The sequence below is a fragment of the Pipra filicauda genome, unplaced genomic scaffold (assembly GCF_003945595.2).
Source record: "Pipra filicauda isolate LSUMZ 115617 unplaced genomic scaffold, ASM394559v2 scaffold275_size1018216_pilon, whole genome shotgun sequence".
Lineage (NCBI taxonomy): Eukaryota > Metazoa > Chordata > Aves > Passeriformes > Pipridae > Pipra > Pipra filicauda.
This window is the reverse complement of record NW_024104393.1, coordinates 433,363-457,675: the sequence shown is the minus strand read 5'-3', so window position 1 is coordinate 457,675 and position 24,313 is coordinate 433,363. Positions and strand designations below refer to the sequence as shown.

The following is a 24,313-nucleotide window of genomic DNA, read 5'->3' as shown; positions in this document are numbered from 1 at the left end:
TGTGAGGGCTGAGCGGGTCCCTTTCCCCACACCGGAGCCGTTTTACCTGCCCATAGAGGAGCTCTGGCGAAGATGCCCCTGACAGAACATCACCTGTAGCAACACGGAACGTCCGCACCATCGAGAGGAGCCGCTTGGTGTCACTCCTCCATCGTTAGAGCTGTGTGGAGCGGAGGAAACGCCGGCACCGTGTTGGCGGCCGGTGTCTCCTGTGGCTGCATTGCTGGAGGCAGGTGGGTGAGGGCAGAGCTGCTCATGCGGTCAAACAAATGTCTTCCTCTTCGACACGACCTGTTTTCTGTAGTGATAATTATGTCCATATCCTGCATTATTCCTTGCAGTGCCTCTGATTCTCCAGGGACGAGGCTGAAATTCAGGATCTGAGTAGCTGTGGCATCTAACCTGTGGGCAGATGTTCTTGCAGGAGGCTGCAAGGTCACACTGCAGGTCGTAAGGCCTCATTCCTCGACTCCCAAACGGGTCCCGATGTCTCCTGTGTGGAAGCTATGGACACCATTTTTCATTTTATGAAAAATATTTAGCATAAAATTATCGTTGCAGCAATGCTGTAGGATCATGCATGGATATTGTCAGGCACAGGCTGTTCCTGTCCAAATTAGGCTCTGCATGAAAGCAGGATGAAAAGACCATCCTTGATCCATTTAATCCAGTAATAATTAAAGTTCTATTTTATTTTCCTTCAGTATAGGCTCTTAAAACTGCTATAACTGTCAGTGGAGAATTATGAAGAGTTGAGCCATTTAAGTTTTTACACCATTTCTTTCCATCCCGCATTGTGAAGATGTATTTTCCCACTGGCAAAATATTTCAGTTTAAAATGCTTCTGGAGGGAAAATTGACCCTGGCACAGTATGACTTGTTTTGAAAGGGACTTCTGAACTATTTCTTTCTTATTATAAACCAGTACAAATGAAAAAAAAAAATCTTACAATACAATCTAGTGATGATTGGGATAGAATAGCATAGGTAATTGGAATGTCTGGGTTGGAATTGTTATGAAAAGGTCTGTTTTCATTATATTTCCAATAGTTTACCCTAATGCTGAGTGGGACTTGACAGGCTCTACACTTTTGGATGCCTGTCCCAGTAGAACTGAAGGTCTTAAATATATTCCTCTCAAGAATATGGGCTGAAAAGGGCCAGTTGGATCAGACACCTGTGCCCTACAAGCATGTTCAACCCTTTAACAGATATTTAGTCCTCAAATGGTGCCTCCACACAGGTGCAGAGAAGCAAAATATTTCCTAACAGCCACTGTGAAATTTATGATCTACCTTTCAAAATGCTAGAAGTTGCAAAATCTGCAAAGTATTGCGTGAAAAAAAAGCACAGAAGAGATTAAAAGTATGACTGGTGACTTAGATCCTTACAATAATGGAGGATTAGGTAAATGAAAACATTCTGTGGTCTCAGGACACAACCCTTCTTGCACTTTACTGAGGAAGGCAGTCCCTCCCCAAAATTATTCCAACCTGGGTAACTTGAGGCACATTGCTTTTTCATCCCAGTGTAATGTGATTGAGAGTTTTTTGTTGTCATATTATCCATTACAACCTGGCACTGGAAAAGAAAATGAGAATTCAAAGAAAAGGGTCAGATCTTGTTACTTATTTCCACTTCATAAAAAAGGCAGGTGTTTGTCACAACTCAATCATACATTTCATATCCTCTCTTCATCCTCTGAACTTCAAAGCAACTCGATGATGAAAAAAATTGCAAATAGACAAACCACATTCTGTGGAGTGGCAGGATATGTGACTCCTCAGGACACACTGCTCTGTCAGCTGTCAGGCTTGGCCTGTAGCTATTAGGAAGCAGAAGTCCTGGGATGGGATGGGATAACCTGAATGTTGTTAGCAGGACCAGGATACCCAAACCCTGCTGCCTCTGTTAACAGAGAGGAAGAATAACTTTTGGATTTTTTTTTTTTGCAAAGGATATCAGTTGACACTGAACTAACATTGAGAAATTGTGTGTGCAAAGGAAGGAAGGGATATACCTGTTACCTGTGCATGGACATTTCAACCATGGGTGATGGTGTGCCTTGGGGGAAGGGTGCAATGTATGTGTGTGCCTCTGCACTGTCTGCTGCTGAACCTTTTTCAGCCTTCATGGCTTTGCAGGAGGTGTTTAATGTCATGCTGTGGCAGGAGCAGGTATAGGGAGAAATCTTTAAGTCAAAGCTGCTAAAGACTGTCTCACCATTGGATGGCACTCCAGTCCTTCCTGCTCGTGGCAATCACAGCCTGAATTTTACTCTTCAAATAATTTTAGGTCAAGCAGCAACTAATAGAAAGACTTTCTTTTTTATGGCTAATGTGATAATAAAGTAAAATTACACTCGCAGAGCTGGCTTTTGTTTTGCAGCATTAGCTTTTAGGAAGTCTGTGTTGAAATCTTGCCAGATTGCTTAGTTTTCTAAATAAAGATTTCCAAATGCAGTTGATTCTGTCACATGGGACTCAGGTGTTGTGTACTCTCTACTGCCAGAAATTATGTGAGTATGTTTGTGATTATAGGGTATTTTACCCAAGGCTTTCACTCACTAGTTTATGCTTTAGGCAGTGTTTTAGATTAATGAGAGAGTGTTTTCAGCAACCCTTTCCTTAAATGATCCTTTTTCCTTTCAGCAGCTACTGCACACCTGAGTTTGGAATCGCCTTCACCTCTGCTTCCCGTGGCTGCAGGATGGTGAGTTCTTAAGTCTGCAGACCTGTAGTCTGGCAAGCATAAATGTTTTTGCCCTCCAGTTGAAGATACAAGTGTTCAAGGAAATGTCTGCAGTTCATTCAAAGTTGTGACCGATATTTTTACACATGCCAGGAAGCACTAGCTTAAATTAGAGTTATTGATACACTGTCAGTTCAGTATTGAGACAGTTCTGTCCTTGGTGTCCCTGTGACCATGGCATGGCAGGTAGTGCAAGCAGGGCAGTTGCAAATTTACCTGGGTTTCCCTGGGGGTCTTGCAGTGTGTCCTGAATTCCTTGCTGCCAGTACACTTAGCTTGGAGCAAAGTGAATTATATATATGAACTGCTGACCAGACTCGAGGCTGTGTATCCCAAGGCAAAGTGTGTGGCAGCAATATTGACCTCCCTTGCCACCTGCTGCTGGTTTCTGTGGTATCCCACCCCTGCAGTTGTGCCAGCCTGACTATTTATGCAGCTGCACTTGGAAACAGAGTTGTTGTTTTTGACAACAAAAAAACACTCCCCACAATAAACTGGGTTTTCTTCTGGATTAGTTTTAAGCAAGATCAGGTCTCCAGTATAGTGGACCACGTGGCACAGAAACAGTTTTTCTAGAACAATAGAACACGATAATACTGGGGCAGGAAGAGAACAGAAGACAAATATCAGCACCATAAGCCAGTATTGCCCCTAAAGACTTCATCCTGAGACACCACAGCTAAATCTACAGTTTCAGTGATCAACAGTAAACTGTGTTCTATATTATTATTATTATTATCATCATCATTATTATTATCATTATTATTATTATTATTATTATTACTACTACTACTACTACTGCTATGCTTGGAGCTGCTTCCATATGCCATCTCCTGGTGACACACAGGCTTGGTAATGGCCCTGACAAGCACAGATAAACTGTACTGAGCACAACTCAGTGTGGAGCTTAGTGTTTGTGGCAAAATCCATGCCATAAGTAAGATCACTGTAGTGACAGCAAATGTCTGCTGTGGAAAGAATGGCCTGAATTTCTTTTTATCTAGGAGTAGAACAAAAGCCTTCTAGTTTCAGGTAAGCCTCTAAGTGGAAAGTGTAGTGATAGGAAAATAAGAGTTCATCCATTTTTACCAGTATTTCCTTGAAACAAGTATGACTATTATCATATTGTCCTCTAACGAAGAGTTATTTCCAGAGGAACATCTTAGTACTTTTACAGTGTGAGAGTTTTATCACTATTTATTTCCCATAAAGGAAGAGGAGCTCAGCTCAAGTCCTTTTTCTTTAGTCAAAGAAGGGCTCAATAAAACTGCTTGAGAAACTACCACCACATTTGGGATGACAGCAGGGAGATTTACACATTGTATTTACCCAGCACTGTATATAAACAACTGTGGTTCAGCTGAAACATTTTTTCCAAGTCAGATACAGTAAAAATTCAAATCTGGCCCAGTTTGAGAAGGAGATGAGTCAGAAAAATCCTGCTGCAGGGGAAAGAAACCTCAATGCATGGCTGGCCTTGGTGACAACCTGCCAGGAGAAGAGGGACCTATGAAACTTTCTTCTAACGTTTTATCTGAATCTTATCTGCTCAAACACTTCAGGGTTCAGGAAGAGCAGCCAAAGTCAATTTTTGCTGAGAGTGTTTAAAACCAAAAATAAACAGAAGGGAGAATTTGTACGTGTGCAGGAGGAGGCGTTGGGGTGGAGAATGGACAGGGTGGTGGGATTGGGGAGGGAATGATTTAACCTACATTGACTCTTCTGAAATCCTCTTGGAAGTATCCAGTGTTTTCTCAAATGACAATGAAATTGCACAATCCATAACTGTGGTGGTGGAGAGCTGCTGGTGTGTGTCCAGGGGCCAGTGTTCTCTCTGCCCTGCCAGGTAGGTGAAACAATAGTCAGTATGAATTACAGAACAGCTGTGTCATTACTCCATGCCAGTTATCTGATTCTACAAAGCCTGAAAAAATACCTTCTGACATGTATAAAACAGAAACTGAATTTTAAGGTCTTTGTCTGTTAGTATTTTAAAATACTAAAAAAAAACCCTAAAAAATAAAACCAAACCAAAACCCTCACAGTGTGCACTGTTATGCTGGTCCAGACACAACAAAATCCTTGGGGTTTCAGGAGCATTTTGTGAACTTTCCCCCTGTCTTGTCATCTGAGAAAAGGTACACTGATGCTGTCATCCAGTTTTGTCTGATGGTTGAGAGATTAGTTATCTGCTCTGTGCCTCCAATTTATTCTGGTTCCTATGAAAAATATTGTCTGTGAAAACATGAAACACTTACAAAATGTCAACATTTCGGTCCTATCTGCCTGTAGATCAATATGAATGGGTCACAGTGACCTCTCAGGGAGCAGGTCTGTGTGACAACCTAAACTAATATGTATCCAAGGTCCTTTAAAAAAACCCACAAACCATCTTTATCCACGGGGGATCTGTTCCCAGCAGGATAATTTCTATCAGATAGGTCTGAATGATCCTGTATAAGATGGCTTCTTTTAAATGTGCACTGTAGCAGAAGCAAAACTTGCATTGACAGACACAGTTAATCTGGAAGTACACATTCTGCACTGCTCCTTGTTTCACTTTCCATCTTCATCAAGTGAAAGTATCTCGTGATACTTTAAACCATTTTTAACAGGCACAGATGTAGGAGAAGCTCTCAAATTGCACATGCAATTACAGCACAGTGTGGAGGAAGTTGGGCACATCTCTACCTTGGGATAACACTTTCAAAAGCTGTTAAGTAAGAGGTTTAAAAGACGTGTGTCCCAGGTGCTGATGTGGCCAGACTGGCACAGGGACATGGTGCACAAACACATTTGTGCAGATGTGTTATCAGGCAGCTCTAATTAATACCCCTCAGGTGCAGCAGAACTCCAGTGGGCCCTTCCTTCCTGCCCAGCTTCCCATCACTCCACGCCTCTGCCAGGACTCAACATCATTCCTGCTTGGGTGCCAGGGCTCTCTCACAAGTGCACGGTCTCACAAATGGGTGAACACAAGAAATTGGTTTGGAATGTAAAGATTCAGGGTCCTAAGTGTTAATGCTTTTAAAAATCACAGTGTAACTACGGGGAATGCCTTTGCAGACCTTGGGCTGTGTACTGAAGTTCTGAGTACAGCTGTGAACTGAGGGGTAAAACATTTCAACAGACTTTAAAATATTGTCTATTCCTGGTCTCTTGGAAAGAATTGTTGTTACCTTGATGCATAGTCCAGTAATATTGGTCAGATTCCATGTACCCTGTGATTTGTGTTTGGCACCCTTGTAGTTTAATCAGGAGCCAGGAAAAGCTTGATGTACTGAAGATAGCTTTAATCTTAAATCCTGAAACTAAATAGCAAAACCAGAAGAAATATGAATACTTGGGATTTAAATTTAGCTCCTACTCTTTGGCGTGTTAATTGAAAAATCACACAAAATAAATATGAAGAAGCCAAATAGGAACATATGTACATTGCAAAGGCTTGGGTGTTCTGGTTTCAAGTTGTTTCCTTCTGAAAGCTTTGTATAAGCACGAGGTACATCACAGGTCAGGTGGAGCCACCTCACCCCGAGCAGTCAGGAGTCCCCATGTCCCATAAATTGTGGCTGGGCTGGGCTGCAGTCCCCGACCAGAGAGGCATTTTCAGGCTGTGCCAGTTCTGTAGTGAAATGTGTGAGATGAAATCCCTGCAAAGTTTAAGGGTAGGGCATAGCATTACATTGTGGAGGTCTACTGTCTAGCTCTTTTCAGTTATCAGGATTCTATTTTCCCAAAGGAAGAGATTGAAAGAGTGAGGAAGGAAACAACGCTTCATTAGGTCCACTGAGTGTGTACTTTGGGCTCATGTCCATTGAATTAAGCAAACAAGCTGCCCACAGGAGGAACCAAATGCCACAGCTGGGAGTTAGCTGGACACTTGGTGACCAAAACCAAAACTGAAAATGTCCTTTGTCACTTGTAGATCACGAGGGTTTGATTGACATAGCACCTATGGCCAGGTGTGCAAAGAATTAGTTTATTGGCAAGTTGAAAAACAGTGCAGAAATTGTTGCCTAAGAACTATGTTTGGATCAATTTACAGAACTTCAGTGAAGCAGGTTAAATTTGGTGAAGATTTGGCTGTCAGTTTTGTTGTATATGTGGGTGTGTGTATAAAAATCTTATAAATTCTCTTGGGGATGGTCCTGTGCAGGGCTAAGAGTTGGACTCAATCGTCCTTGTAGGTCCCTTCAAAATCGGCATATTCTATGATTCTGTCATTCTGTGAAATATATTTATTTCTTCCAGCATAAAAGAAAATTGATGAATATCAAGAACAACTCTTGAAGCAGAAGCTCTGGTAATTTCTCAATACAATGAGGAGTTGCTTCTAAGATAAAGGCATTTAGTATGAACTCTATGAAGGCCTTTGCTCACATTATTGTTTATAAATATATTATAAACACTCGGGGTTTTTTTACTATGGAGGGTTTTTTTAGCACATCAGGCAAGTAGTTCCTTTTTATTTCTATCAGTCTGTGCTGTTACATGATGGAATTGAAGAGCATTCAGTTTTCCTAATTGCAGGCACATCTCACACTCCAAATACATGCTCAGCTTTAACTGCCTGTACATAAAATAGGAAAAGGTGGAGATTTAGAGCTGAGTGCCTTGAGCTGTATTCCAAGGATGCTGCCCCTTGTGCTGCCAGGGGATTAAGGAAGGACAGCTGCCTGCCCACTGAGCTCTCATGTTGATTGTGCACCAAGAATTTCCACCTCTCTTCTTGATAAGAAATTCAGAATTTCTGATTCTCTGCCCCCATAATGTCCTCCCATTTGTGGCAGTTGGCTGGTGATTTTGATGGAAAAGAAACTGAGATTGGGAGACTGACAATTATTTTCTAACAGCAGTAATTAATTTGCTCCAGTAGGACTGTCAAGAACTCCAGAAGTGGGGCAAACAAACAAAGTTCCTTTTGAAATGTCTTTGTATGACTGTGCCTGGCTTTCAGAACATCAAATTCAGATCACATATTCACTTTTTAAAGAAAATTTTAGGGTAACTATTTTACAGTTGGTTTCGGGGTCATTTTAGCTTTTTTTTTGGTTTTGGTTTTTTTCTTACAAGGAACTTTAAGATGGAACAAAGGACTTCATTTTTGCTACAGCAAAGCATTTTCAAATATTGGAACATCTTGTTTTATGAGGTGAAAAATCTCTGCTGCCAGAGCATAGTTTGAAGTGCTGCAAAAGGCAGTGTCTTCACAGAAAATCACACTGGTTCTCAGTGAAGCAGGGTGAAGATCTGTGAGGTACATTCCACCCTGCAACATTTCAGTGAATCACAAAAGTCTGTGATTCAAGGTTTAGTTTCCTCATCTGAAATAGAAATATATAGCTGAGCTTGGAAGAGCAGTTGTTGTGTACTGGTTGAGAATATTTTAGCACAACATTCTTTGTCCAAAAATGCTGTTTTCTGCCTGAAAGTACTGTTGTATTAGAAGGGAAAACACTTGTGGACATGTACTTTTTACAAAAAAACTTCTGAGCTCCAGATGGAATTTCTAGTCAAAGTAAGAAAATGTGAGAGACTCTCCCATTTTGGAAAATTGAGAAGTCTCAGAGAAGTGTCCTAAAGAAATGGCTGTTTGAAATTTGTCTGCCTGTACGAGGGTTATGTGCTCCTGTTCTCTGGGAGAAGGTTTGGAAGGTCTGCACTTTGTTCCAGTCTGGAACACAGTAAATGTTGATACTTCAGGATTTTTCTCAGATATTTATTCCTGTCTGACCATAAGTAGTTTAAATAGTAATTCAATACAATGACTTTTAGCCTCTTTGTAATCTTACTGTGCATTGGTTTCACTCTTCCTCTTTGGGATATGTGCATATCCTGCTTGTCTTACATGTGTTACCCAGATGAACAATGCCATGGGGTGCGTGATCCACCTAATGGCTTGGAATTCTGGCACTGTGTCCTTGCTTAGAATAGGTGGGGCTGTGTACACCCAAAACCAGAAAATGTGTGTTTGGACAATAAGATGGTTGGGGCTTGTTTGTGTTTAGGTTTGCACATTCTGCACATAAGCCATTGATCCCGAGTAAATAATGAACAAGAGAAAAGCCATTAAATAAGTTATTCAAAATATCATGGAACTTGTCAAATTAATGATTTCACAAGCAACACCCAACCAATTGTTTTTGCAATAGAGCAGTTTTTTAGGGATTAGAGAAAATCCAAACTGCTGGCAGGCAAAATCCAGCTGAGGTGAGATCAAAATTTTGCATTAGAGCTTGAAAGTCCAGAGAATTGTGGGAAATGTTGAACTGACTAAGTTTAGTGAACTATTAATTCCTTTTTTTTTTCCAAACCTTTTTTTGCAAAACCTGGCCCGGGAGAAGGATGGATATGTCAGTGTGAGGGCAGTTGCTGTTGACCACACTGTGGTAAATGCTCAGTAATGAAGCTTTGGTCAAATAGAATTGGCTCAATGAGATGTGAAGCTAGCAGAGTATCTATTACAAATTAAGAGATAAATCTGTGGCTACTTTGAAAACATTCTTTATTGCTCAAACTAAGAGCAGTCAATGAGCACAACTTACAAAGGGGATGGAAAAATAATCTTACAATTATGGTTTAACTGTTATGAGATTAGGAAATCGTGTTTCCCAACTACCTTCAATTTTGTCATTATAAAATAATGTAAAATTGATAGGAAGTGTTTTTTTCCACGTCAGGAGACGTGATCAGCTCTGTGGTATCCAGGGAGAACACCAAAGGAGCGAGGCACTGAACAGCTGAGCACTGGAAGAGCTCACCTGCTGGGTGCTCCACGGGGTGTATTTTCTGTTGGCCTGTGCTCAGAGAAGGTGCAAATGTACAACACCAGAGTGCCTTTAGTGTGGTCTGCCACTTACAGAAACTTAGGTGCAGCAAGAGTGCCCAGCTGGGCTTGTGGGGTTTGGACTCAAAGTGACATTGCTGAAGCCGTAATGCATTTCTCAGTGATAATGGGACTGGCCAAAAATTCACTTCACTGAATCCATGTGTAGGTGTGGGGAGGTGTAGCTCGTAGCTCACTATAGACACTGTCCCAAGACAGGATGGTATTTTAGCAGTACTCAGTTGTATCAGTTGGCATGATTAAATATGCTTATATTGCTACTGCTAATTTTAGCAGGTTACAGGGATAATGAGAGAGCTAAGATATGAGAGATTGATTAGACACTGGCAGTGTTTCCCAGTTGAAACTCTCCATGGAAGAGATATCTGGACTTTGGGCAGGGCATTTTTTCCATGCAGAGTGGGTATGCTATTGTCCAGATTTGTCTCATTTCAGCCTAATTAGTTCCAGATTTCAATGAAACACAATGTTTGTGAACTTTTTCCACTTCATATATCCCTAAGGACTGGGTATACTGAGCTGAACAGGGATTTGGACACTCCTGTTACTAATGCTGTGAGTCTGATGGTCATGACCTAGGCCAAAAGAAATTGGTGAAATTGGTTTCTGGAATGAACATGCCACGTACGGTCCCTGATTGTATCCAGCTTCAAACCACGAGAGGAAGTGCACAGTTCATTTCCCAGGATGTCCTTCCTGTTTGAAGTGAACAGGAACAGTGCTAGAAGAGGCACTGAAGTACAGTCTGGTGGTGTTTGCTGAGCAGCCTCAAATTCCAGTGTAATTGAAACCCAGCCTTTCCTGGGAAGAGCCCAAGAACTCCAATGAACAGGAAGGAGATGGACATCTTCAGAAGATTTGCCTGAGGATTAAATTTTAAATAACTGGCATATAATTTTTTTTTCCAAAATTAATTCCGTGTTGGACTATCATAAGATTTATAGACAGTTCAGGAAATTTCTCCTATAAACCTCTACAAGTCAGTGGCTGGAATGGTACAACTGTGGGTATCAGTGACTGAAACTCTCTAAAGAATCTTGCAGTTAAGGCTTTGGGGCTACTGAAATTCTCCTGAAGGGCCCAGTTCCACTTTACCAGCTCAGCAGTCTTTGGGACTGCTCAGCTAATTATCCATCCTGTGCAATTGTGGGGAAGGTTCTGAGAGCTCTCACAGACCCTCAGGATCCACATGTGCCATGCTGGGGAACCTTTACAGTTTGGTGGTTGTCACTCTGGCATTCTAAATTCATATCAGCAACACCCATTTCAGTTGTTGCTATTCAAATATTTCCTAGTCTTTTCTATACTTTCTATTATTATTTACATGCTTAGTAGTATTTTGGAAACTTGTTGGTCCTTGTTTTTCACCCAGCACCTTAACTGTGGTTTATGAAGAGGCTTGCAAGATAGTTTTTCTGTCCTTAAACCACTTTCTGGGTTTTGTGTATTAAAACTGCAAACTTTTTCAGTCTCTACTTAAAGACCTGTTTAATATTTAACTCAAATAAACAGAATGGGGATTTTTTTCGTACAAAACTATCCATTACAGACAAATATATCTTTGGATTATCTTGCTTCAAATGATTTAAAGAAAAAAGCAAGAAAGAGTGGACCTTTTGTAGTACTTCAGCAAAGAGCAGAATGGGAGGTGCTAAGTATTTAAGGACATCTTTTTGCTGTGTGCTGTAAGAGTTAGTAAGATTGGTACTTCGGAGCAGTAACTCAAGAAGGTGCTGTGCAGAAAAGCAAAACCAAAATATTAGGCCTGACGTAGTTCGTTTAATTTTCTGCTGATTTGCCCTCAGCCTCTTTCTCTTAACTCTTCCCAGCTCCTGTGATAAGTTTCTACTTGTTGCTGGTTTTTTCCATAGTAAAACTTTTGTCCCAGTGCCAGCACATTATGTTCCTGGTTAGAGCCGTGACGTCAAATGGTATCTGGCTCCAGGCCAAGGAATGCTGCTGGGAAGGAGGGAATGAATGAATGGATTTTTCAATTCACATTGTAGTTGCCTCTTTCAGAGCCAGGAATCTGCATGTAATATTCAGTCAGCTGGCTAAGGTACATTATCAGGATTTCTTAATGGAACTACAAGGAGCTTCGGAGAGGATTCACAATAGGTACAACAACTCAGGAAAAATGTTATGGTAAACTTCAAGTTCAGAGCTGCTTATGATGATGAGAACCATGAAGGAAGAAAGATGTGATTCAATGCATAGTGGCTGCTAAATTTTAAATATAGTAAGTGGAAGAACCCTGAGCCTGGAATAATTACTATCTAGTGTTCAGGAACTGAAACAGACCACAAATTCTAAATTATAAATGTTCCAATGAGCTCCTGCAGTATGCATTTCTTTTAAAAATAATAGTCTTTACTATGGATGACAATCTACTCCTGTTACCTGTACATTTGCAAAACGGAGGGATCAAAATTACAATTGAAATCAGAATTCACCAGCATCTATTGTATGAAGTTTTAGTTATTGCGGTCGGTTTCCATGTCCTTTCTAAAACCAAACTTGACATGGAAGGAATAACCTTCCTGTGATGATGCTGTACCTGCTTATCCTCAGTTCCATTACCCAGAATTCTCCAACAGCTGCTTGTACAGAAAGAGTAAATAGGATGTTTAGAGCACCCACAAAAATCAACTACTGCATAGGTTTGGCAGGAGAACAGAGCTTGCTCTTAAATTTATAGGGAATGAGGGAATCCACATATGGAAGATACACGGATGAATGATGTGGCATAACATCCCAGCTGGGCCCTTCTGATGTGTGACACCAGGAACTGTTGAACTGAGGGCTGTCTAGTAGTGCTCAGGGTTCTTTTGCAAGATACAGAGAAGAACAGTACAAAGCTAACAAATCTGTGCACTCAAATGTTTTTAACGTTTTACTGTTTCATAGTTAAATTTTACTGTAATCCAGATTAAAATCCACTTCTAAATGAATGTTGCTAATTGCCGCTGCCCTTGCATGAATATAAAGGCGCACTTTTAAATCTTCCCCTTGTAGGAAGTTATTACAGCAGTTATAACTATTTTGGCATCCAAAAGATGTACAATATCCTGCTGCAGAAAGATACCTGGATTCTTGGACGTGTTTGCGTTTTCTTTCAAAGGATTAATGCATCTCAGTGAAAGCGTGACTTCCTGAGTATTGTGTGAAGTGACAAATATGTTTTTCATGCCACATAAATCCAAAGATACATAAAAATCATTGTTCCGCATAAGTGACTAAATTCACTAATTAAGGCCCAATGCATATTTACATACATCTTGCCTGTCACTCGGGCCATGCTTTTGGAGTCAGGGGGATTATTTGTATTAGAGTTAAGGACATACATAAGCTTTTGCAGCAGTGAGCTGAAAAGGTCTGAGTTCAAATACAAGCCTCTAAAAATCATGGCTGTACCCTGCAGCATCCATCTGATTAGTCATGTTTGGACAGTGGAGGAAGAAGATATTTTGTCATCCTTTTTTTTCTAATTTGGATGATAAAAACATAATAATGAAGATAACAATAGCGACACCCAGTCCCTCAAGGAGTTGGTGATACCATTTTCTTCTGCATATTATTTTGGACATTATTAAGTGGGACTGATATGAATGTTTTTACTTTCTTGCCCCGGCATGATTATTGGATGTGAGCCTTGCATATCCCTTTGCCATCACAGTCCACCTCCAGCTCTCGTGGATGTAACTGTGTCCTCTGAGTGGTGCACCACAAACAGCTTAGGCCAAGACACTTTCAGAGGTGAAGGATCTCCTCACATGCATATGATACTGACTCTGAGACAATTCTCTTCAACACAGTTGGAAGAGAAGTAGTTTCTTGACCTTTCAAATAGGCAAAGTTCAGTGCAGAATTGGATTCAGAGCAAGGACTGGAGGAGCAAACAGCCCAGGCCAATGCATACCTCCTGCATGAAATAGGTACGACAGGAGCAGCAGCAGTGGCTTCCACCCTTTTCTGAAGAAACCAGCAGCAAACAAAGCAAAATGGTTCAGTAGATCCTCTCAGAGGACACTGGCAGTGAAAGCTTGCCAGGTTGTGTGATCTGTGGCAGATCAGGCCGGGATATCTCACGCCCATAACAGCACTCGGGGTGTCAGCCGGTGAGCAGCCAATCTCTTGGGTCACATTCAGTGGGATCAGAACAACTTGTTGGGCTGGGGAATTTGGGATCCACAGGAGGGCTTGCAGTCACTTCTGTCTGTTAGCAGGGCCGTAATTTTCGAAATTTTGACATTGTAGCTTTGAGGATTTTTTTTTCAGTTGAGTGTAAGTGGACAGGGATGCGATGAACTTGTATCTTGACTGGGAAACAGCTGTCAGAGCTGGGTGCAGAGCAGGGGAGAGCATTCCACTGACTGTAGCTCACGGACATACTTGCCTTCAGAGCAGTGAGGTGGCTCTTGCTTATGCCTCCAGTAAGAGGCCTTTCCTGGGAAAGAAATACTGCTCAGCCATGGAGCCAAAGCATTTGAGTGTAACTGTGCCAGCGCTGGGACCTCGTGCTGCAGCAGTGCAGTGAAGTGGAGTATAACACAACTGTCCTTCCAGAGGAAAACAGCTCTCACCGGCCAAGTGCTGGTTTACTGCTTTGTTCCTACCTTACGGGTTTCTCCAAGCACTTCTCATGCACCCCTTCACACCTCTCACCTCCACAGAGGCCCTGGTGCAGACCCAGCCTAAGGCTTTAATGCTCCAGGGCTCCCCTCTTTAGATATTGCAACAGCTCCTATTTTTCCCACAGAAGTAAAGATCACAGTAGTGGGTGTGAGAATTTTGTGATGGGTGGACCTCAAAACTTCATGTTTTATTTGGGTTAGTTCCCCCAAATTTGCGTGCTGTTAGCCCAACCAATTCAGAGTGGTTTGATCAGCAGAATTAAACATAATATAATAGGACTGGCTTATATGGTGGCACTTCTGAATCCAGACAGTGTGACAGCACATGAGTACAAAGAGGTGAATAATGACAATTAACTGGTCTTCCTTGAACCTTCCCAGAAATACTCTGTTTTATTCTCAGCAAAGGTTCAGAACTGCTCATGTTTTAATTGAACCACTTCACTCATCCTTAAATGAAAACAGTTGCAAACAGTGTCCAATGTACATAGCCCTGGGCACTGCACAACAATCAAATGAAAAGACTTCTCTTTGTCTTATTTATTTACTTGAAGCTAAAGAAAAATGCCAAAATTCTACCCTTGAATAAATCACCGCTTTTTACATGCTTTACCCCAGGCAAAAGTTCCAGTTTTTTCCTAACTTATGAGTTGGTTTTGTTTGTATTTGTGTTTGTATATTTTTTCTATCTTATTTGTTTACTTTTCCCGCTTCTTAAAATTGTCTCTTCTCTTTAGAAGTGGGGGGAGAAGGAAAGAAATTGAGGTGAAACCACAACATGTTTTCATTTTCGTGTAACAAACAGATCTTTTTTCACAAGCTTCTTCAGGCACTAAATACCAAATACGGCTTGAGACAATAAATTATAATCTCCTTCAGAGAATGCAGAGCTGGGAAAAGAAGAAATACAAGTGTTTGCAACATGTTTCAAGAGAGATAGCTAATTGAGATTTCATTAACTCTACATTGTCTTATCATTTATGTTTGTAAAAGATAATCGTGGCATTACTTATTGTTTTGCTGCTCACTTTCAGTTCAACAAAGTCTTTACAAGTGTGAGTACATACCATTATTTCTGTTTTTCCAATGCATGCCCTATAAAATTTGCAAAGTCCCCGTGGAAGTTAAGGCTGGCATGTTCAAAAGATGAAGTGTCTTATGTTAGTCTCATTGATGGCTGCTTGATGGGTACTCTGTGCTGTGACTCTAAGTAGAGCAACAAGTAAGGTAATCAGCACTAGAGAAAACTCCTGGAGAGAGAGATGTAAAACATCAGTTAGCACCCATTTCCAAGAGGGCTGAATTACCCACAACAGCATCATCCAGGAGGATTCCCTTTCGTGTGTCAGCACAGTGTGAAGAGGAGCAATTCATTTATACTGCAGAAATGAAGTGATGTAAGGGGGCCTAAGTGTAAAGAGACAGAGCTTTGGATTTGTTCTGATTGATAAACTGTTCTATATGTGCCTTTTGTCAGAAACTTGTCTTTAGCCACCTTTAGTCAGGATTAGCCATCATTTCATCAAGTCTCCCTGGAATTCTACAGCAGTACAGTCAAGTGAGCTGGATCCCAGTGTCCCCCTGTCCTGCAAGGACCCAGGTAGAGCCCAAGCAGACACATCAGAAGCAATTTAGTTTCTCCACCCTGGATTCTGTCACTGTGTCCTGGTTTCACCTCCTCTCACCCAAAGTAGAATTCTTTCCTTCCTTGAGCATTCAGTGTAACATTCATTTCTTATCACCACATGAGCCTCACATAGTTATGTGCTCAAACAAACTGTACAAAAATGAACTGGGCAGGTCCTATAAGCAGCCAAAGCACTTAATTATCTGTGTCCTGCTTTAACAGCCTCTACTGAAAAATGTAAATGTCATTGATAATGAGATGATAAATGAGATATGGAGCAATTCCTGTCTTTGAGCCTGTAGGTCTTATAACTCCTCCTGCTGCTTCAGGAGTCAAAGGTAAACTGTGCATAGTGAGGTTTGTCCTTAGAAAACTGAACATTGAAAAAGAAATGGTTTGTTTATTAGATGAATTGGCTTTATCAAGGACTGCACTGATTATTTTAATTATGAATGGAAAAAACCCAGTCTGCTGTCTTTGCAGCTCTGTGTGTGTAGATTAAGTACAAGGAATGTCGAGGATGTCAGCTCAGTTAATAGGTGAGCCCCTGTAAGCTTTGTGCTGTGAGCAGGTGTGTGTTTGTAACTTTTGGGATGTAATAAAACATTTATTGGTTTACAAAATTATGTTGGGAAAACATCCCTCTTGGGTAAAGACTGAGCCCATTTGAAGAGACCCCAAGGATGGACACAGACAATGCAAAAAGTGACCTTATTGCAAAAATGTGTCCAAACAAAGATGTGTCTCTGGAAGAGCTGGGTTGGGTTAAAGGGATAAGTACCTGAAATCTGGAAAAGCCAAGCTTGATTGAAGGAATAGGTACCTGAAACCCTACAATCTCCACCAACAGAAATCTCTTACTGTCACGACATCATGACTCTACTTGTAGTGAAAAAACGTACGTATTTGCTTAATGTTTGTGGTTTCCCAATCTTCTTATTACTTAATTGCTGTAAAATCAGCAGAAGTGGCTTGGTTAGGAGTTTGGGATTTTTTTTTAATGAAAGAATCCCAGAATCACAGAGTATTTTTGGCTGGAAGGGACATCTGGAGGTCATCTAGTCCAACTCCCCAGCTCAGAGCAGGACCAAGGTAGAGCAGTTTGCTCAGGATTGTGTGCAGTTGACTATTTCTATGGCTGGAGACTCCCCAGGCACCTCCCAGGGCAAGCTGCTGCCATGCCAGAGCACCCTCACCCTTGGTCAGTCATTATGAAGTCTTTATTTGTATAAGAATCCATTGTAAAAATGCAACAGATTTCGACCCCTTACAGTTAATGGCAAAGGTGCTGGAAATGGAAACGTACCCACTCTTGGGTGCAGAAAGGGCCTCTAAATTCTCAGAGTCTTTATCTTAGTACAGCAGGTCCCTCCCATCTCGGTACCATGCTTTGAATAACAGAGAATGTAAATGGGACACACAAATTTACATGGTAATCTGGCCCTTTGATCAAAGCTGAGGTTTATATTACCAGATGCTTCTCATTCCTTAGCGATTATACACAGGAAGGTTGAAATAATAACAGTATCATCATGAATTTAAAAATCTTCAAAGACTGGAATTTCAGAATTCAGATTAATATTTAGAATTTTATCTTCAGTGCTTGTTGCATTTGCGACACCAACTTGTGATGTGAAAAATGTCCAGGTTATTCCTGACTGCCACTGAGTTCATGAGTGATCTTGGATAAACTAATTCTGCCTTGTGTTTCTCTTAACAGTCTTTGGCATATCCTTTCACCATTTATGTTCCTTATTTCTAGAGTCTGGATTGGATAAACAGGAAGATCAAAGAGAAAAATTTTGTAGACCTGATGTCTTTGCCACCCAATGAGATACTTCATCATTACCCACTGCCTTCTCAGTTTCTTAGGAGTTGTTCCATTATTTTATTTTATTTTTTGTACTACAGACTTATCTCCAGTGATACAAATTTCACATTAGTGTAGTAATATGTCCACAGACAGGAATTGTGATGGAAGAAGGGGTTTTTTCCATGTAGGTTTTTCATACCGGTGTTGTTGAATACCATTTTCAAGCTCTTCTTACATCTCACTTTTGGAAGTTTCTGATCACTCTGGGCTCAAAGTTCCTTTGATGTGAAGGCCTAAGGAGATATAGAGGACATAAAAGAAGGGATTGCCATTCCAGCTCCTACCTTTTAATAGCAATTATGTCATGGAAACACAAAATGTCTGCCCCTGAAGTGGTTAGAAATGTGAACTGATTTTATATATACAGGAGACCTTTATAGATTAAACCACATGCCTGAAATGTGTCACAACCTCCCTGCACCTTCTGATGGCAGGTGCTGCTTCAAGATGAAAAGCTTAACTCTTGTGTTAAGCCAGAAAGGCATCCAAGCAGAGCATTCCTGTGCTCTTGATGGGATAACTGCACGCTTCTCTGGAATATGTACTTCAAGAAGTTGAGGGGTGGGGTGTCAGGGTTATTGCCAGAGCCGTCATTCCGCTCAGGTGTTTATTAATGGGACGTGGAGTTGTTGAGGAAATGCACAAACTCATTCGCCCTTATCAGCAAAAAGTGTCCAAAATAAGTGCTGTCAGCTGTCATCTCTGGGAGTGCTGCACATGCCGTACCCTGGGAGCGCAGTCACAGTGCAGTGAGGTTGTTTACTTTGCTTTTCTATCTTAGGAGTCCTCCAGGTGTGTTCCATGTGGGAAGATAACGAAGGGCGGGGGCTTGGAGGGAGGGAACGTTTAAGAAGTAGGATGATAATGAGCAAAGTGCTGTGTTGGGAAGATTTAACTGAGCCCTGAGTACAGGGTGATTTTAAAAACCACGGCAAAGGCTTTCAGTGCAGCGGTGTTCAGTGTCTGCAAGCAGAAGTAATGCTACAATAAAAATAAAAAGATGAAAAAATAGTGCTAGAAGGCTGCATTTATGCAAAATTAAAGTCTAGTTCTAGACTAAATTCAAGAAAACTGGCTTAGCTCTCTACCAGCTGCACAGAATACATCAGGCACCCCAGCATGGTAGGGAGCAGGTTGTGAGGCAACTGAGCACACCCCAAGGGATGAAGCTTCCACTTCCACTCTATACTGTGGATATTTGCATTTATGAGATCATTTTGGCTGGCATGGATGAAACAGCAATGAAAATGCTATTGTACAATCCTGGGATGGAGGTTTCTGCCAGTTCATAAATGCATGCAATGGAAACAATGTTTCTGAATGAAATCAAAATGCTAAATGAACTGTTCAGTCATCTCAATGTTTCCATTTGGAATGCTGAATAAAGAGTCCTATTTCTAATCCAAGACGGTTTTTATTAGCTCTCAGTGCGTTTAACACAAGCACAGACCAGTTCTGGAATCAGCCAGGGTACAACTTGAATAATAGGGAAGTTATTTTCTGCATAAACACTAGATTTATTAAGGCCTGGTTTTCTCTCATGAAAGACTAGTTGCAACTAGCTTGAGGAAGCCATCAGAACAATTTATACTTCTCTGAATCTTTGAGAAAAGAAGGTGGGTTGGCATCACTGCACAAACGCTGCTGCATTTAGTCCTGTTACATCTTCCATGGAATGCCATGAGATGCTGGTGCAATGGTTACCTGCTCCATAACTTCCTTCTTCAGAATTTATCTAAAATTGGGGTCATATGTATGCAAAGTCCAGCTGGGTAATTGAAACTAAAGATGGACAAGTGGCCACCTTTCGAAAATGAAGATTGCTTTTAATTTATTTTCTGTCTCATCGCTCCACTGGCTCACATTACCATCTGTTCCAGTTATGCTGTTTATCTTCCAACTATTACCTCGCTGCTACTCCAGGGTTCTCCATCCCAGCCGCTCCTGAGAAATGGTCCCTCTCACTGACAGGGTTCTGTTACACCACATGACTCACCAGCACAGAGAGATGGAGACGTGAATGATGTATCCAACTCCCATTAATCTTCATGCTCTTCAATAAAAGCTCATTTTTCAGTTGATCTCTCTCTGAGGGCCTGTTTAATGTTTCACACAGTGCAGGAACACTGCAACATAAGGTCTTACTGCAGTGCCAACATACACTGTGACCTTGTGCTTACGATAGAGCTTCGAGAGGGTAAATTTTGCTTTCTCCAGGAGGTTCAGCAGCTTCCTGCAGTTGGCTTTCTTCACTGAGTTTATATTTCTTAAAGGTACATTAAATTCTACACAATTTTCTGCTGTTCTGTGAGAAAAAGTTGTTTAAAAAAAATAATTTATATATCAACAAGTTTTTCTTGACTTTTTATTAGCTGAACCAAAACTGTGAAATATTTGCATATATTTTTCCCGGCACTTGTGAATTAACTTGGTTTGGTCATTAAATGTCTTTCAGCTGGTTGGTTTATGCTTATTTAATGAGGGTTCCTGAGAAGACTTTCTATGGAAGTTTATTATTAGTCTGGGTGCATTTCGAAATTGAATTTGAAGCTTATTCTCTCAGGACTGAGAGAGTTTGTGTTTGACTTTGTACGGCTAATCCCACTGACTGCCTCTTTTTATGGTGTATCAGATCTACTTAACTCTGGCCAGCTGCTGGATTTTGGAACAAGAATTCATTTTTATTGAGTTTCAAATACCTAATCAGTTTAGAAACCTTTGAATGTGTAGGCACATCTACGTGCCTCTGTATGTGGTCACCAGAGGGGCTTACATAAAGGCAAAATGCAGGAGAAATTACTGTGCTGTAAATCTACCATTAGCTAAATTTGAGTCTTTTTGAACTGTTAAGCTGAACTGGTGCCAGAGCGAATTGTGTTGCTGGAACTAAGTAAATGCATATTGCAAAGTAAATGAAAAGTGTAAGGAATGTTGCCTGCATTAATTTAATGCAACTGTAGGCAGTGCTCAATGTCATGATTGAATGCAAAGAAAAACAAAATCGTGCCTGATGAAAACATCTGGGTTCAAGTTTTGATGCCAGTAAATTCTTCCCCCACTGGTAAAAAAGATTGTAAAACCACATACTTTTTGGGTTATGTGAGTCATAGGAATGTTCTACAGAATGCTCCAGCTCTTCTTCTGAATCCATAGCTCAGGGTCATTGGCTGGCAATGGCCGTGTTCTGGGACTGCATCAGAGAGGGGTCAAGGGGTTGTAGCCTCAGTTGTGCTGAGTTTGCAACTGGCAGGTGGGGGAGAATTAACCTCCATTTCAATTCCCTGGAACTCAGAATCCAGAACAGCCCTGGACGTAACTCGGAGTAGCTGGAGATCTTTGCATAAGGATTGTATATTAATCAGTGTTTCTTTCCAGGAAGCTGGTTTGTGCTTCATTTTACCTCTGCCTTCTTCTCTCTCTTCCGAGCCCTGGCAGTTGTGCCAGCAGGAGAGAGGGGAGCACAAAGATAGAAATAAGCAGCTGGGACTGGGTGAAGAATTCTTAAGGAGTGTTACTGCCAAAGGTCCAACCACGGGCTGAGCTGGGGCAATTGGCACAGAACATGGATGTACCCGATATTTTCTGACCCTAAACACGGTGAGGATGTGGTTTCATGAGACAAGCCTTTGGTAGCAGCTTTGGGTATTTGTCAGTCCCAATGTCCCTGCACGGTGCAGTCACTTTATCACTCGTACCATCACACATGTTGATTTTTCAATCAGATCAGAGAAAGTGATCCAGCTGAAAACCCCCCTTCTTGTAGCTGGATCTGTTGGTGACTCCTGTTCACTGCACCATCAACAGGATGTACTTGCATTCCCAGATGTGGTGTGGGGGAGAATGAGTGGCCAAGGGCTGTTTGTGCACAGAGTGCAGCTTCACATTTACTGTGCTCAGCACTGCAGAGTGAATGAAGATATGGCTAAAATGTGTACAAGTGTGAGGTTCCACTGAAGACTCATATCAGAGATCAGCTTACATTGTTAGTGAAATGATGAATCCATTCCTTTTCTGTAGGCTCTGGTTTATACTGACATATATACCAAAGATAACCAAGAGAGACAAAACCATTGTAGCTCTATCTGGGGTAGCCTTATCTGAGCTATGAGTACCCAAGTTTGGTAGAGGTTCAGTCCCTGATTACTTCAGAGGGACGGTGGTACATAAGCTCATAAGATGAGGAAAGGAGTTTCATTTGATAATAGAAATGTGAAGGGATATCCAGAGTATCCCACCAAGAAGATACAGAGTTACTGTCCTACGTGAGCAGTGGTGGGACCAGGACTGGGAGGACTGGAATACTCCAGATGGGTTCAGCTTGCATGTGTGACTCAGGTGTGGAAAGCCCGGAATTCAGAAGACAACTGCAGCGATATGTGGTGAAATGAAACCTCTGGCAGGGGGGAAAGGTGAACTCCATCTTAGCCGAGGCGCTTGTGACGGCATCGTTAATGACAAAGTTAATGAGCTGTACATGGCAGGACTAGTGAAGGTTCTTTCCTTGAATTATGAGAAAAGGAAGGATGGGGTGGGGATGTACTTCTGAAATTTTATTCTGAAAATGAGAAAATGCAGGGTAGTCATCCTTGCCCAATATATTGCTTACATTTTTTTCTAGCAAAAACACCCAGTTTGTGAGCCCAGGGACAGTGGAGGTTATTCAAAATAAACTCCCATTGTAACCACTTATGTTTAGCTGGCTTAGCCTTAGTCTCTGCTCAGGCCACAGTGCACAGTCGTCAGTAGTCCCTCAGTCCAGTTTGCTCTGTCACTGGATCCAGCTTTTACAAGCAGGTGGAGTTGTGTCAGGATAACTGCAGCAATTTGGGCCAGCGCAGCACGATTTTAGGTCATGTCTGTGTGAGGTGCTTGGACTTTACTCAGCATAATCAGGGCTGAGATCCTAATTCAAACAACCCTGAGGGTATGTCTACACTAACTCAGAGGCACGAATGTGACATGTACGGGCTTGGGTAAGCTACTTTTAAACAATAGCAATGATGGAACAGCAGCATAAACTTTGCAAAAGATTGCCTAAGCATATTGGGAACTTGGTGCATGTGTGCAAGTGATGAGTTGTATTGAATTTCAGGCCTCTGCTGTCCCATTGCTGTCACTAATTATGATTGTAATGGTGCCTCTGCCTGCAGCACAGAAGTTCTATAAAGCTGTTTAGTTGCCCTGTTATAGAAAATAGGCCATTGACCGGAAAAAACCCCAAATAATGTAAAGGCAACACGTCTTTGCTCTCTTGCTGATAGTGTGATCTGAGACTCAAAACCACAAGAAGCATTCACACAGTTTCCTGCTCACTAGAGAGTACATGTGTGACATCCTTTCAAGTCAGAAACTAGGTACAGGCTCTCATAATGACCTCAGTGGAGGAGCTACATATCAGGTGGGGTTTTTTTTAGTGCTGCTCTGGTTTGAAATTAGATCAAAGGAAGGAAGCACTTTGCTCTTTCTAGTGAAATGTTTATCTGTCATAAGAAGCATGTGGCTTTAAAACTGTTTCTCTTGCCTGTCTCAGATGCAAAGAGTACGCCCTGGATTTAGTTCAATCAATTTCTTAATTAAAGACAGTTTTATGGTCATCTTGCAATCTTGTCTATTCCAATTTCAGTTGTTTCAGTTCATAAATAAGAATTTTCTGGGGAGAGTTTTAGGAAGGAAAAGAGTTTCACAAAGTAAATGTAAAATGTCTGCTGGAGAACAACTGGCTCAGTAGTCCTGATAATGAACTGGACAGCTTTTGTATGTAGTTTATCAGTTCTAATCCAACAGGCAGTTATTGCCTAAATTATAATCCTAATTGAACATCTCTTTTGAAGCCTACAGGAATGAGACAGTTTGTCTCATTTCTCTTTCTGGAGGCCAAAGATGTCTGTATTATAAAATCAGCTTTCTTATTATTCCTGCTCTAGATTGAAAAAAATCTGAGAATTCAGAACAAGCTAAGAAAAGAACTAAAGTGTCCTAGAGGAGGAGTTCAAAGCAATGTATTCATTTCACATATCCCAAACCAGATCAGATCTGGATTTAGGGCCCCTCACTGTAAATATGAATCAGTATTGGGATCTGAAGTCAGACATTCAGTGAACAATGAGAAACATATATAACAATGCAATTGAACAAATACAACATTGAAAAAAATTACCAGGCATTTTATTAGATTTTTTTTACTTACAAAGTTCTAGAAATATTTCTCTAAAGTAGATATATTCAATTAACTCAAAGAAATCCAATAACTTATTTTATGTAGTAGGTCAGGTTGTGCAGTATGTCCTTTTGACCTGCTGATATGCTTAGAAACATCCAGAAGAGGTTCCTCTAACTGCATCTAATTGTGATGTGATGTATTACATCTTGTCCTGTGCCAGGAGTGAGCAGAAGGTTCTGACGCACCTTTCTCAAGTGCTACAGGGAGATGGGAAAATAAAGGCAGTTACAGCTGACAAGGAAGTCAGACTGTGGTTTTATGTTTGTGTGTGTTAATCTGTATCAACTGCACAATGAATCAAGCTTTAGTCACTCGTTAGTTGGCAGCTACATTGGATTGATGGTTTATTTCTGCATCCTGC

The 24,313-nt window shown here is 41.1% G+C and overlaps 1 long non-coding RNA gene across 2 annotated transcripts in view; it reads left to right on the top strand.

The window, feature by feature from the left end:
- The window catches only part of LOC114004174, a 140,737-nt gene continuing 116,424 nt past the window's right edge, over window positions 1–24,313 (top strand). For both annotated transcript variants that reach the window (XR_005564019.1, XR_003546487.2), the window contains exons 1-2: window positions 1–233; window positions 2,652–2,712. This is a non-coding gene — a long non-coding RNA (uncharacterized LOC114004174). The remainder of the gene's footprint in view (window positions 234–2,651; window positions 2,713–24,313) is intronic.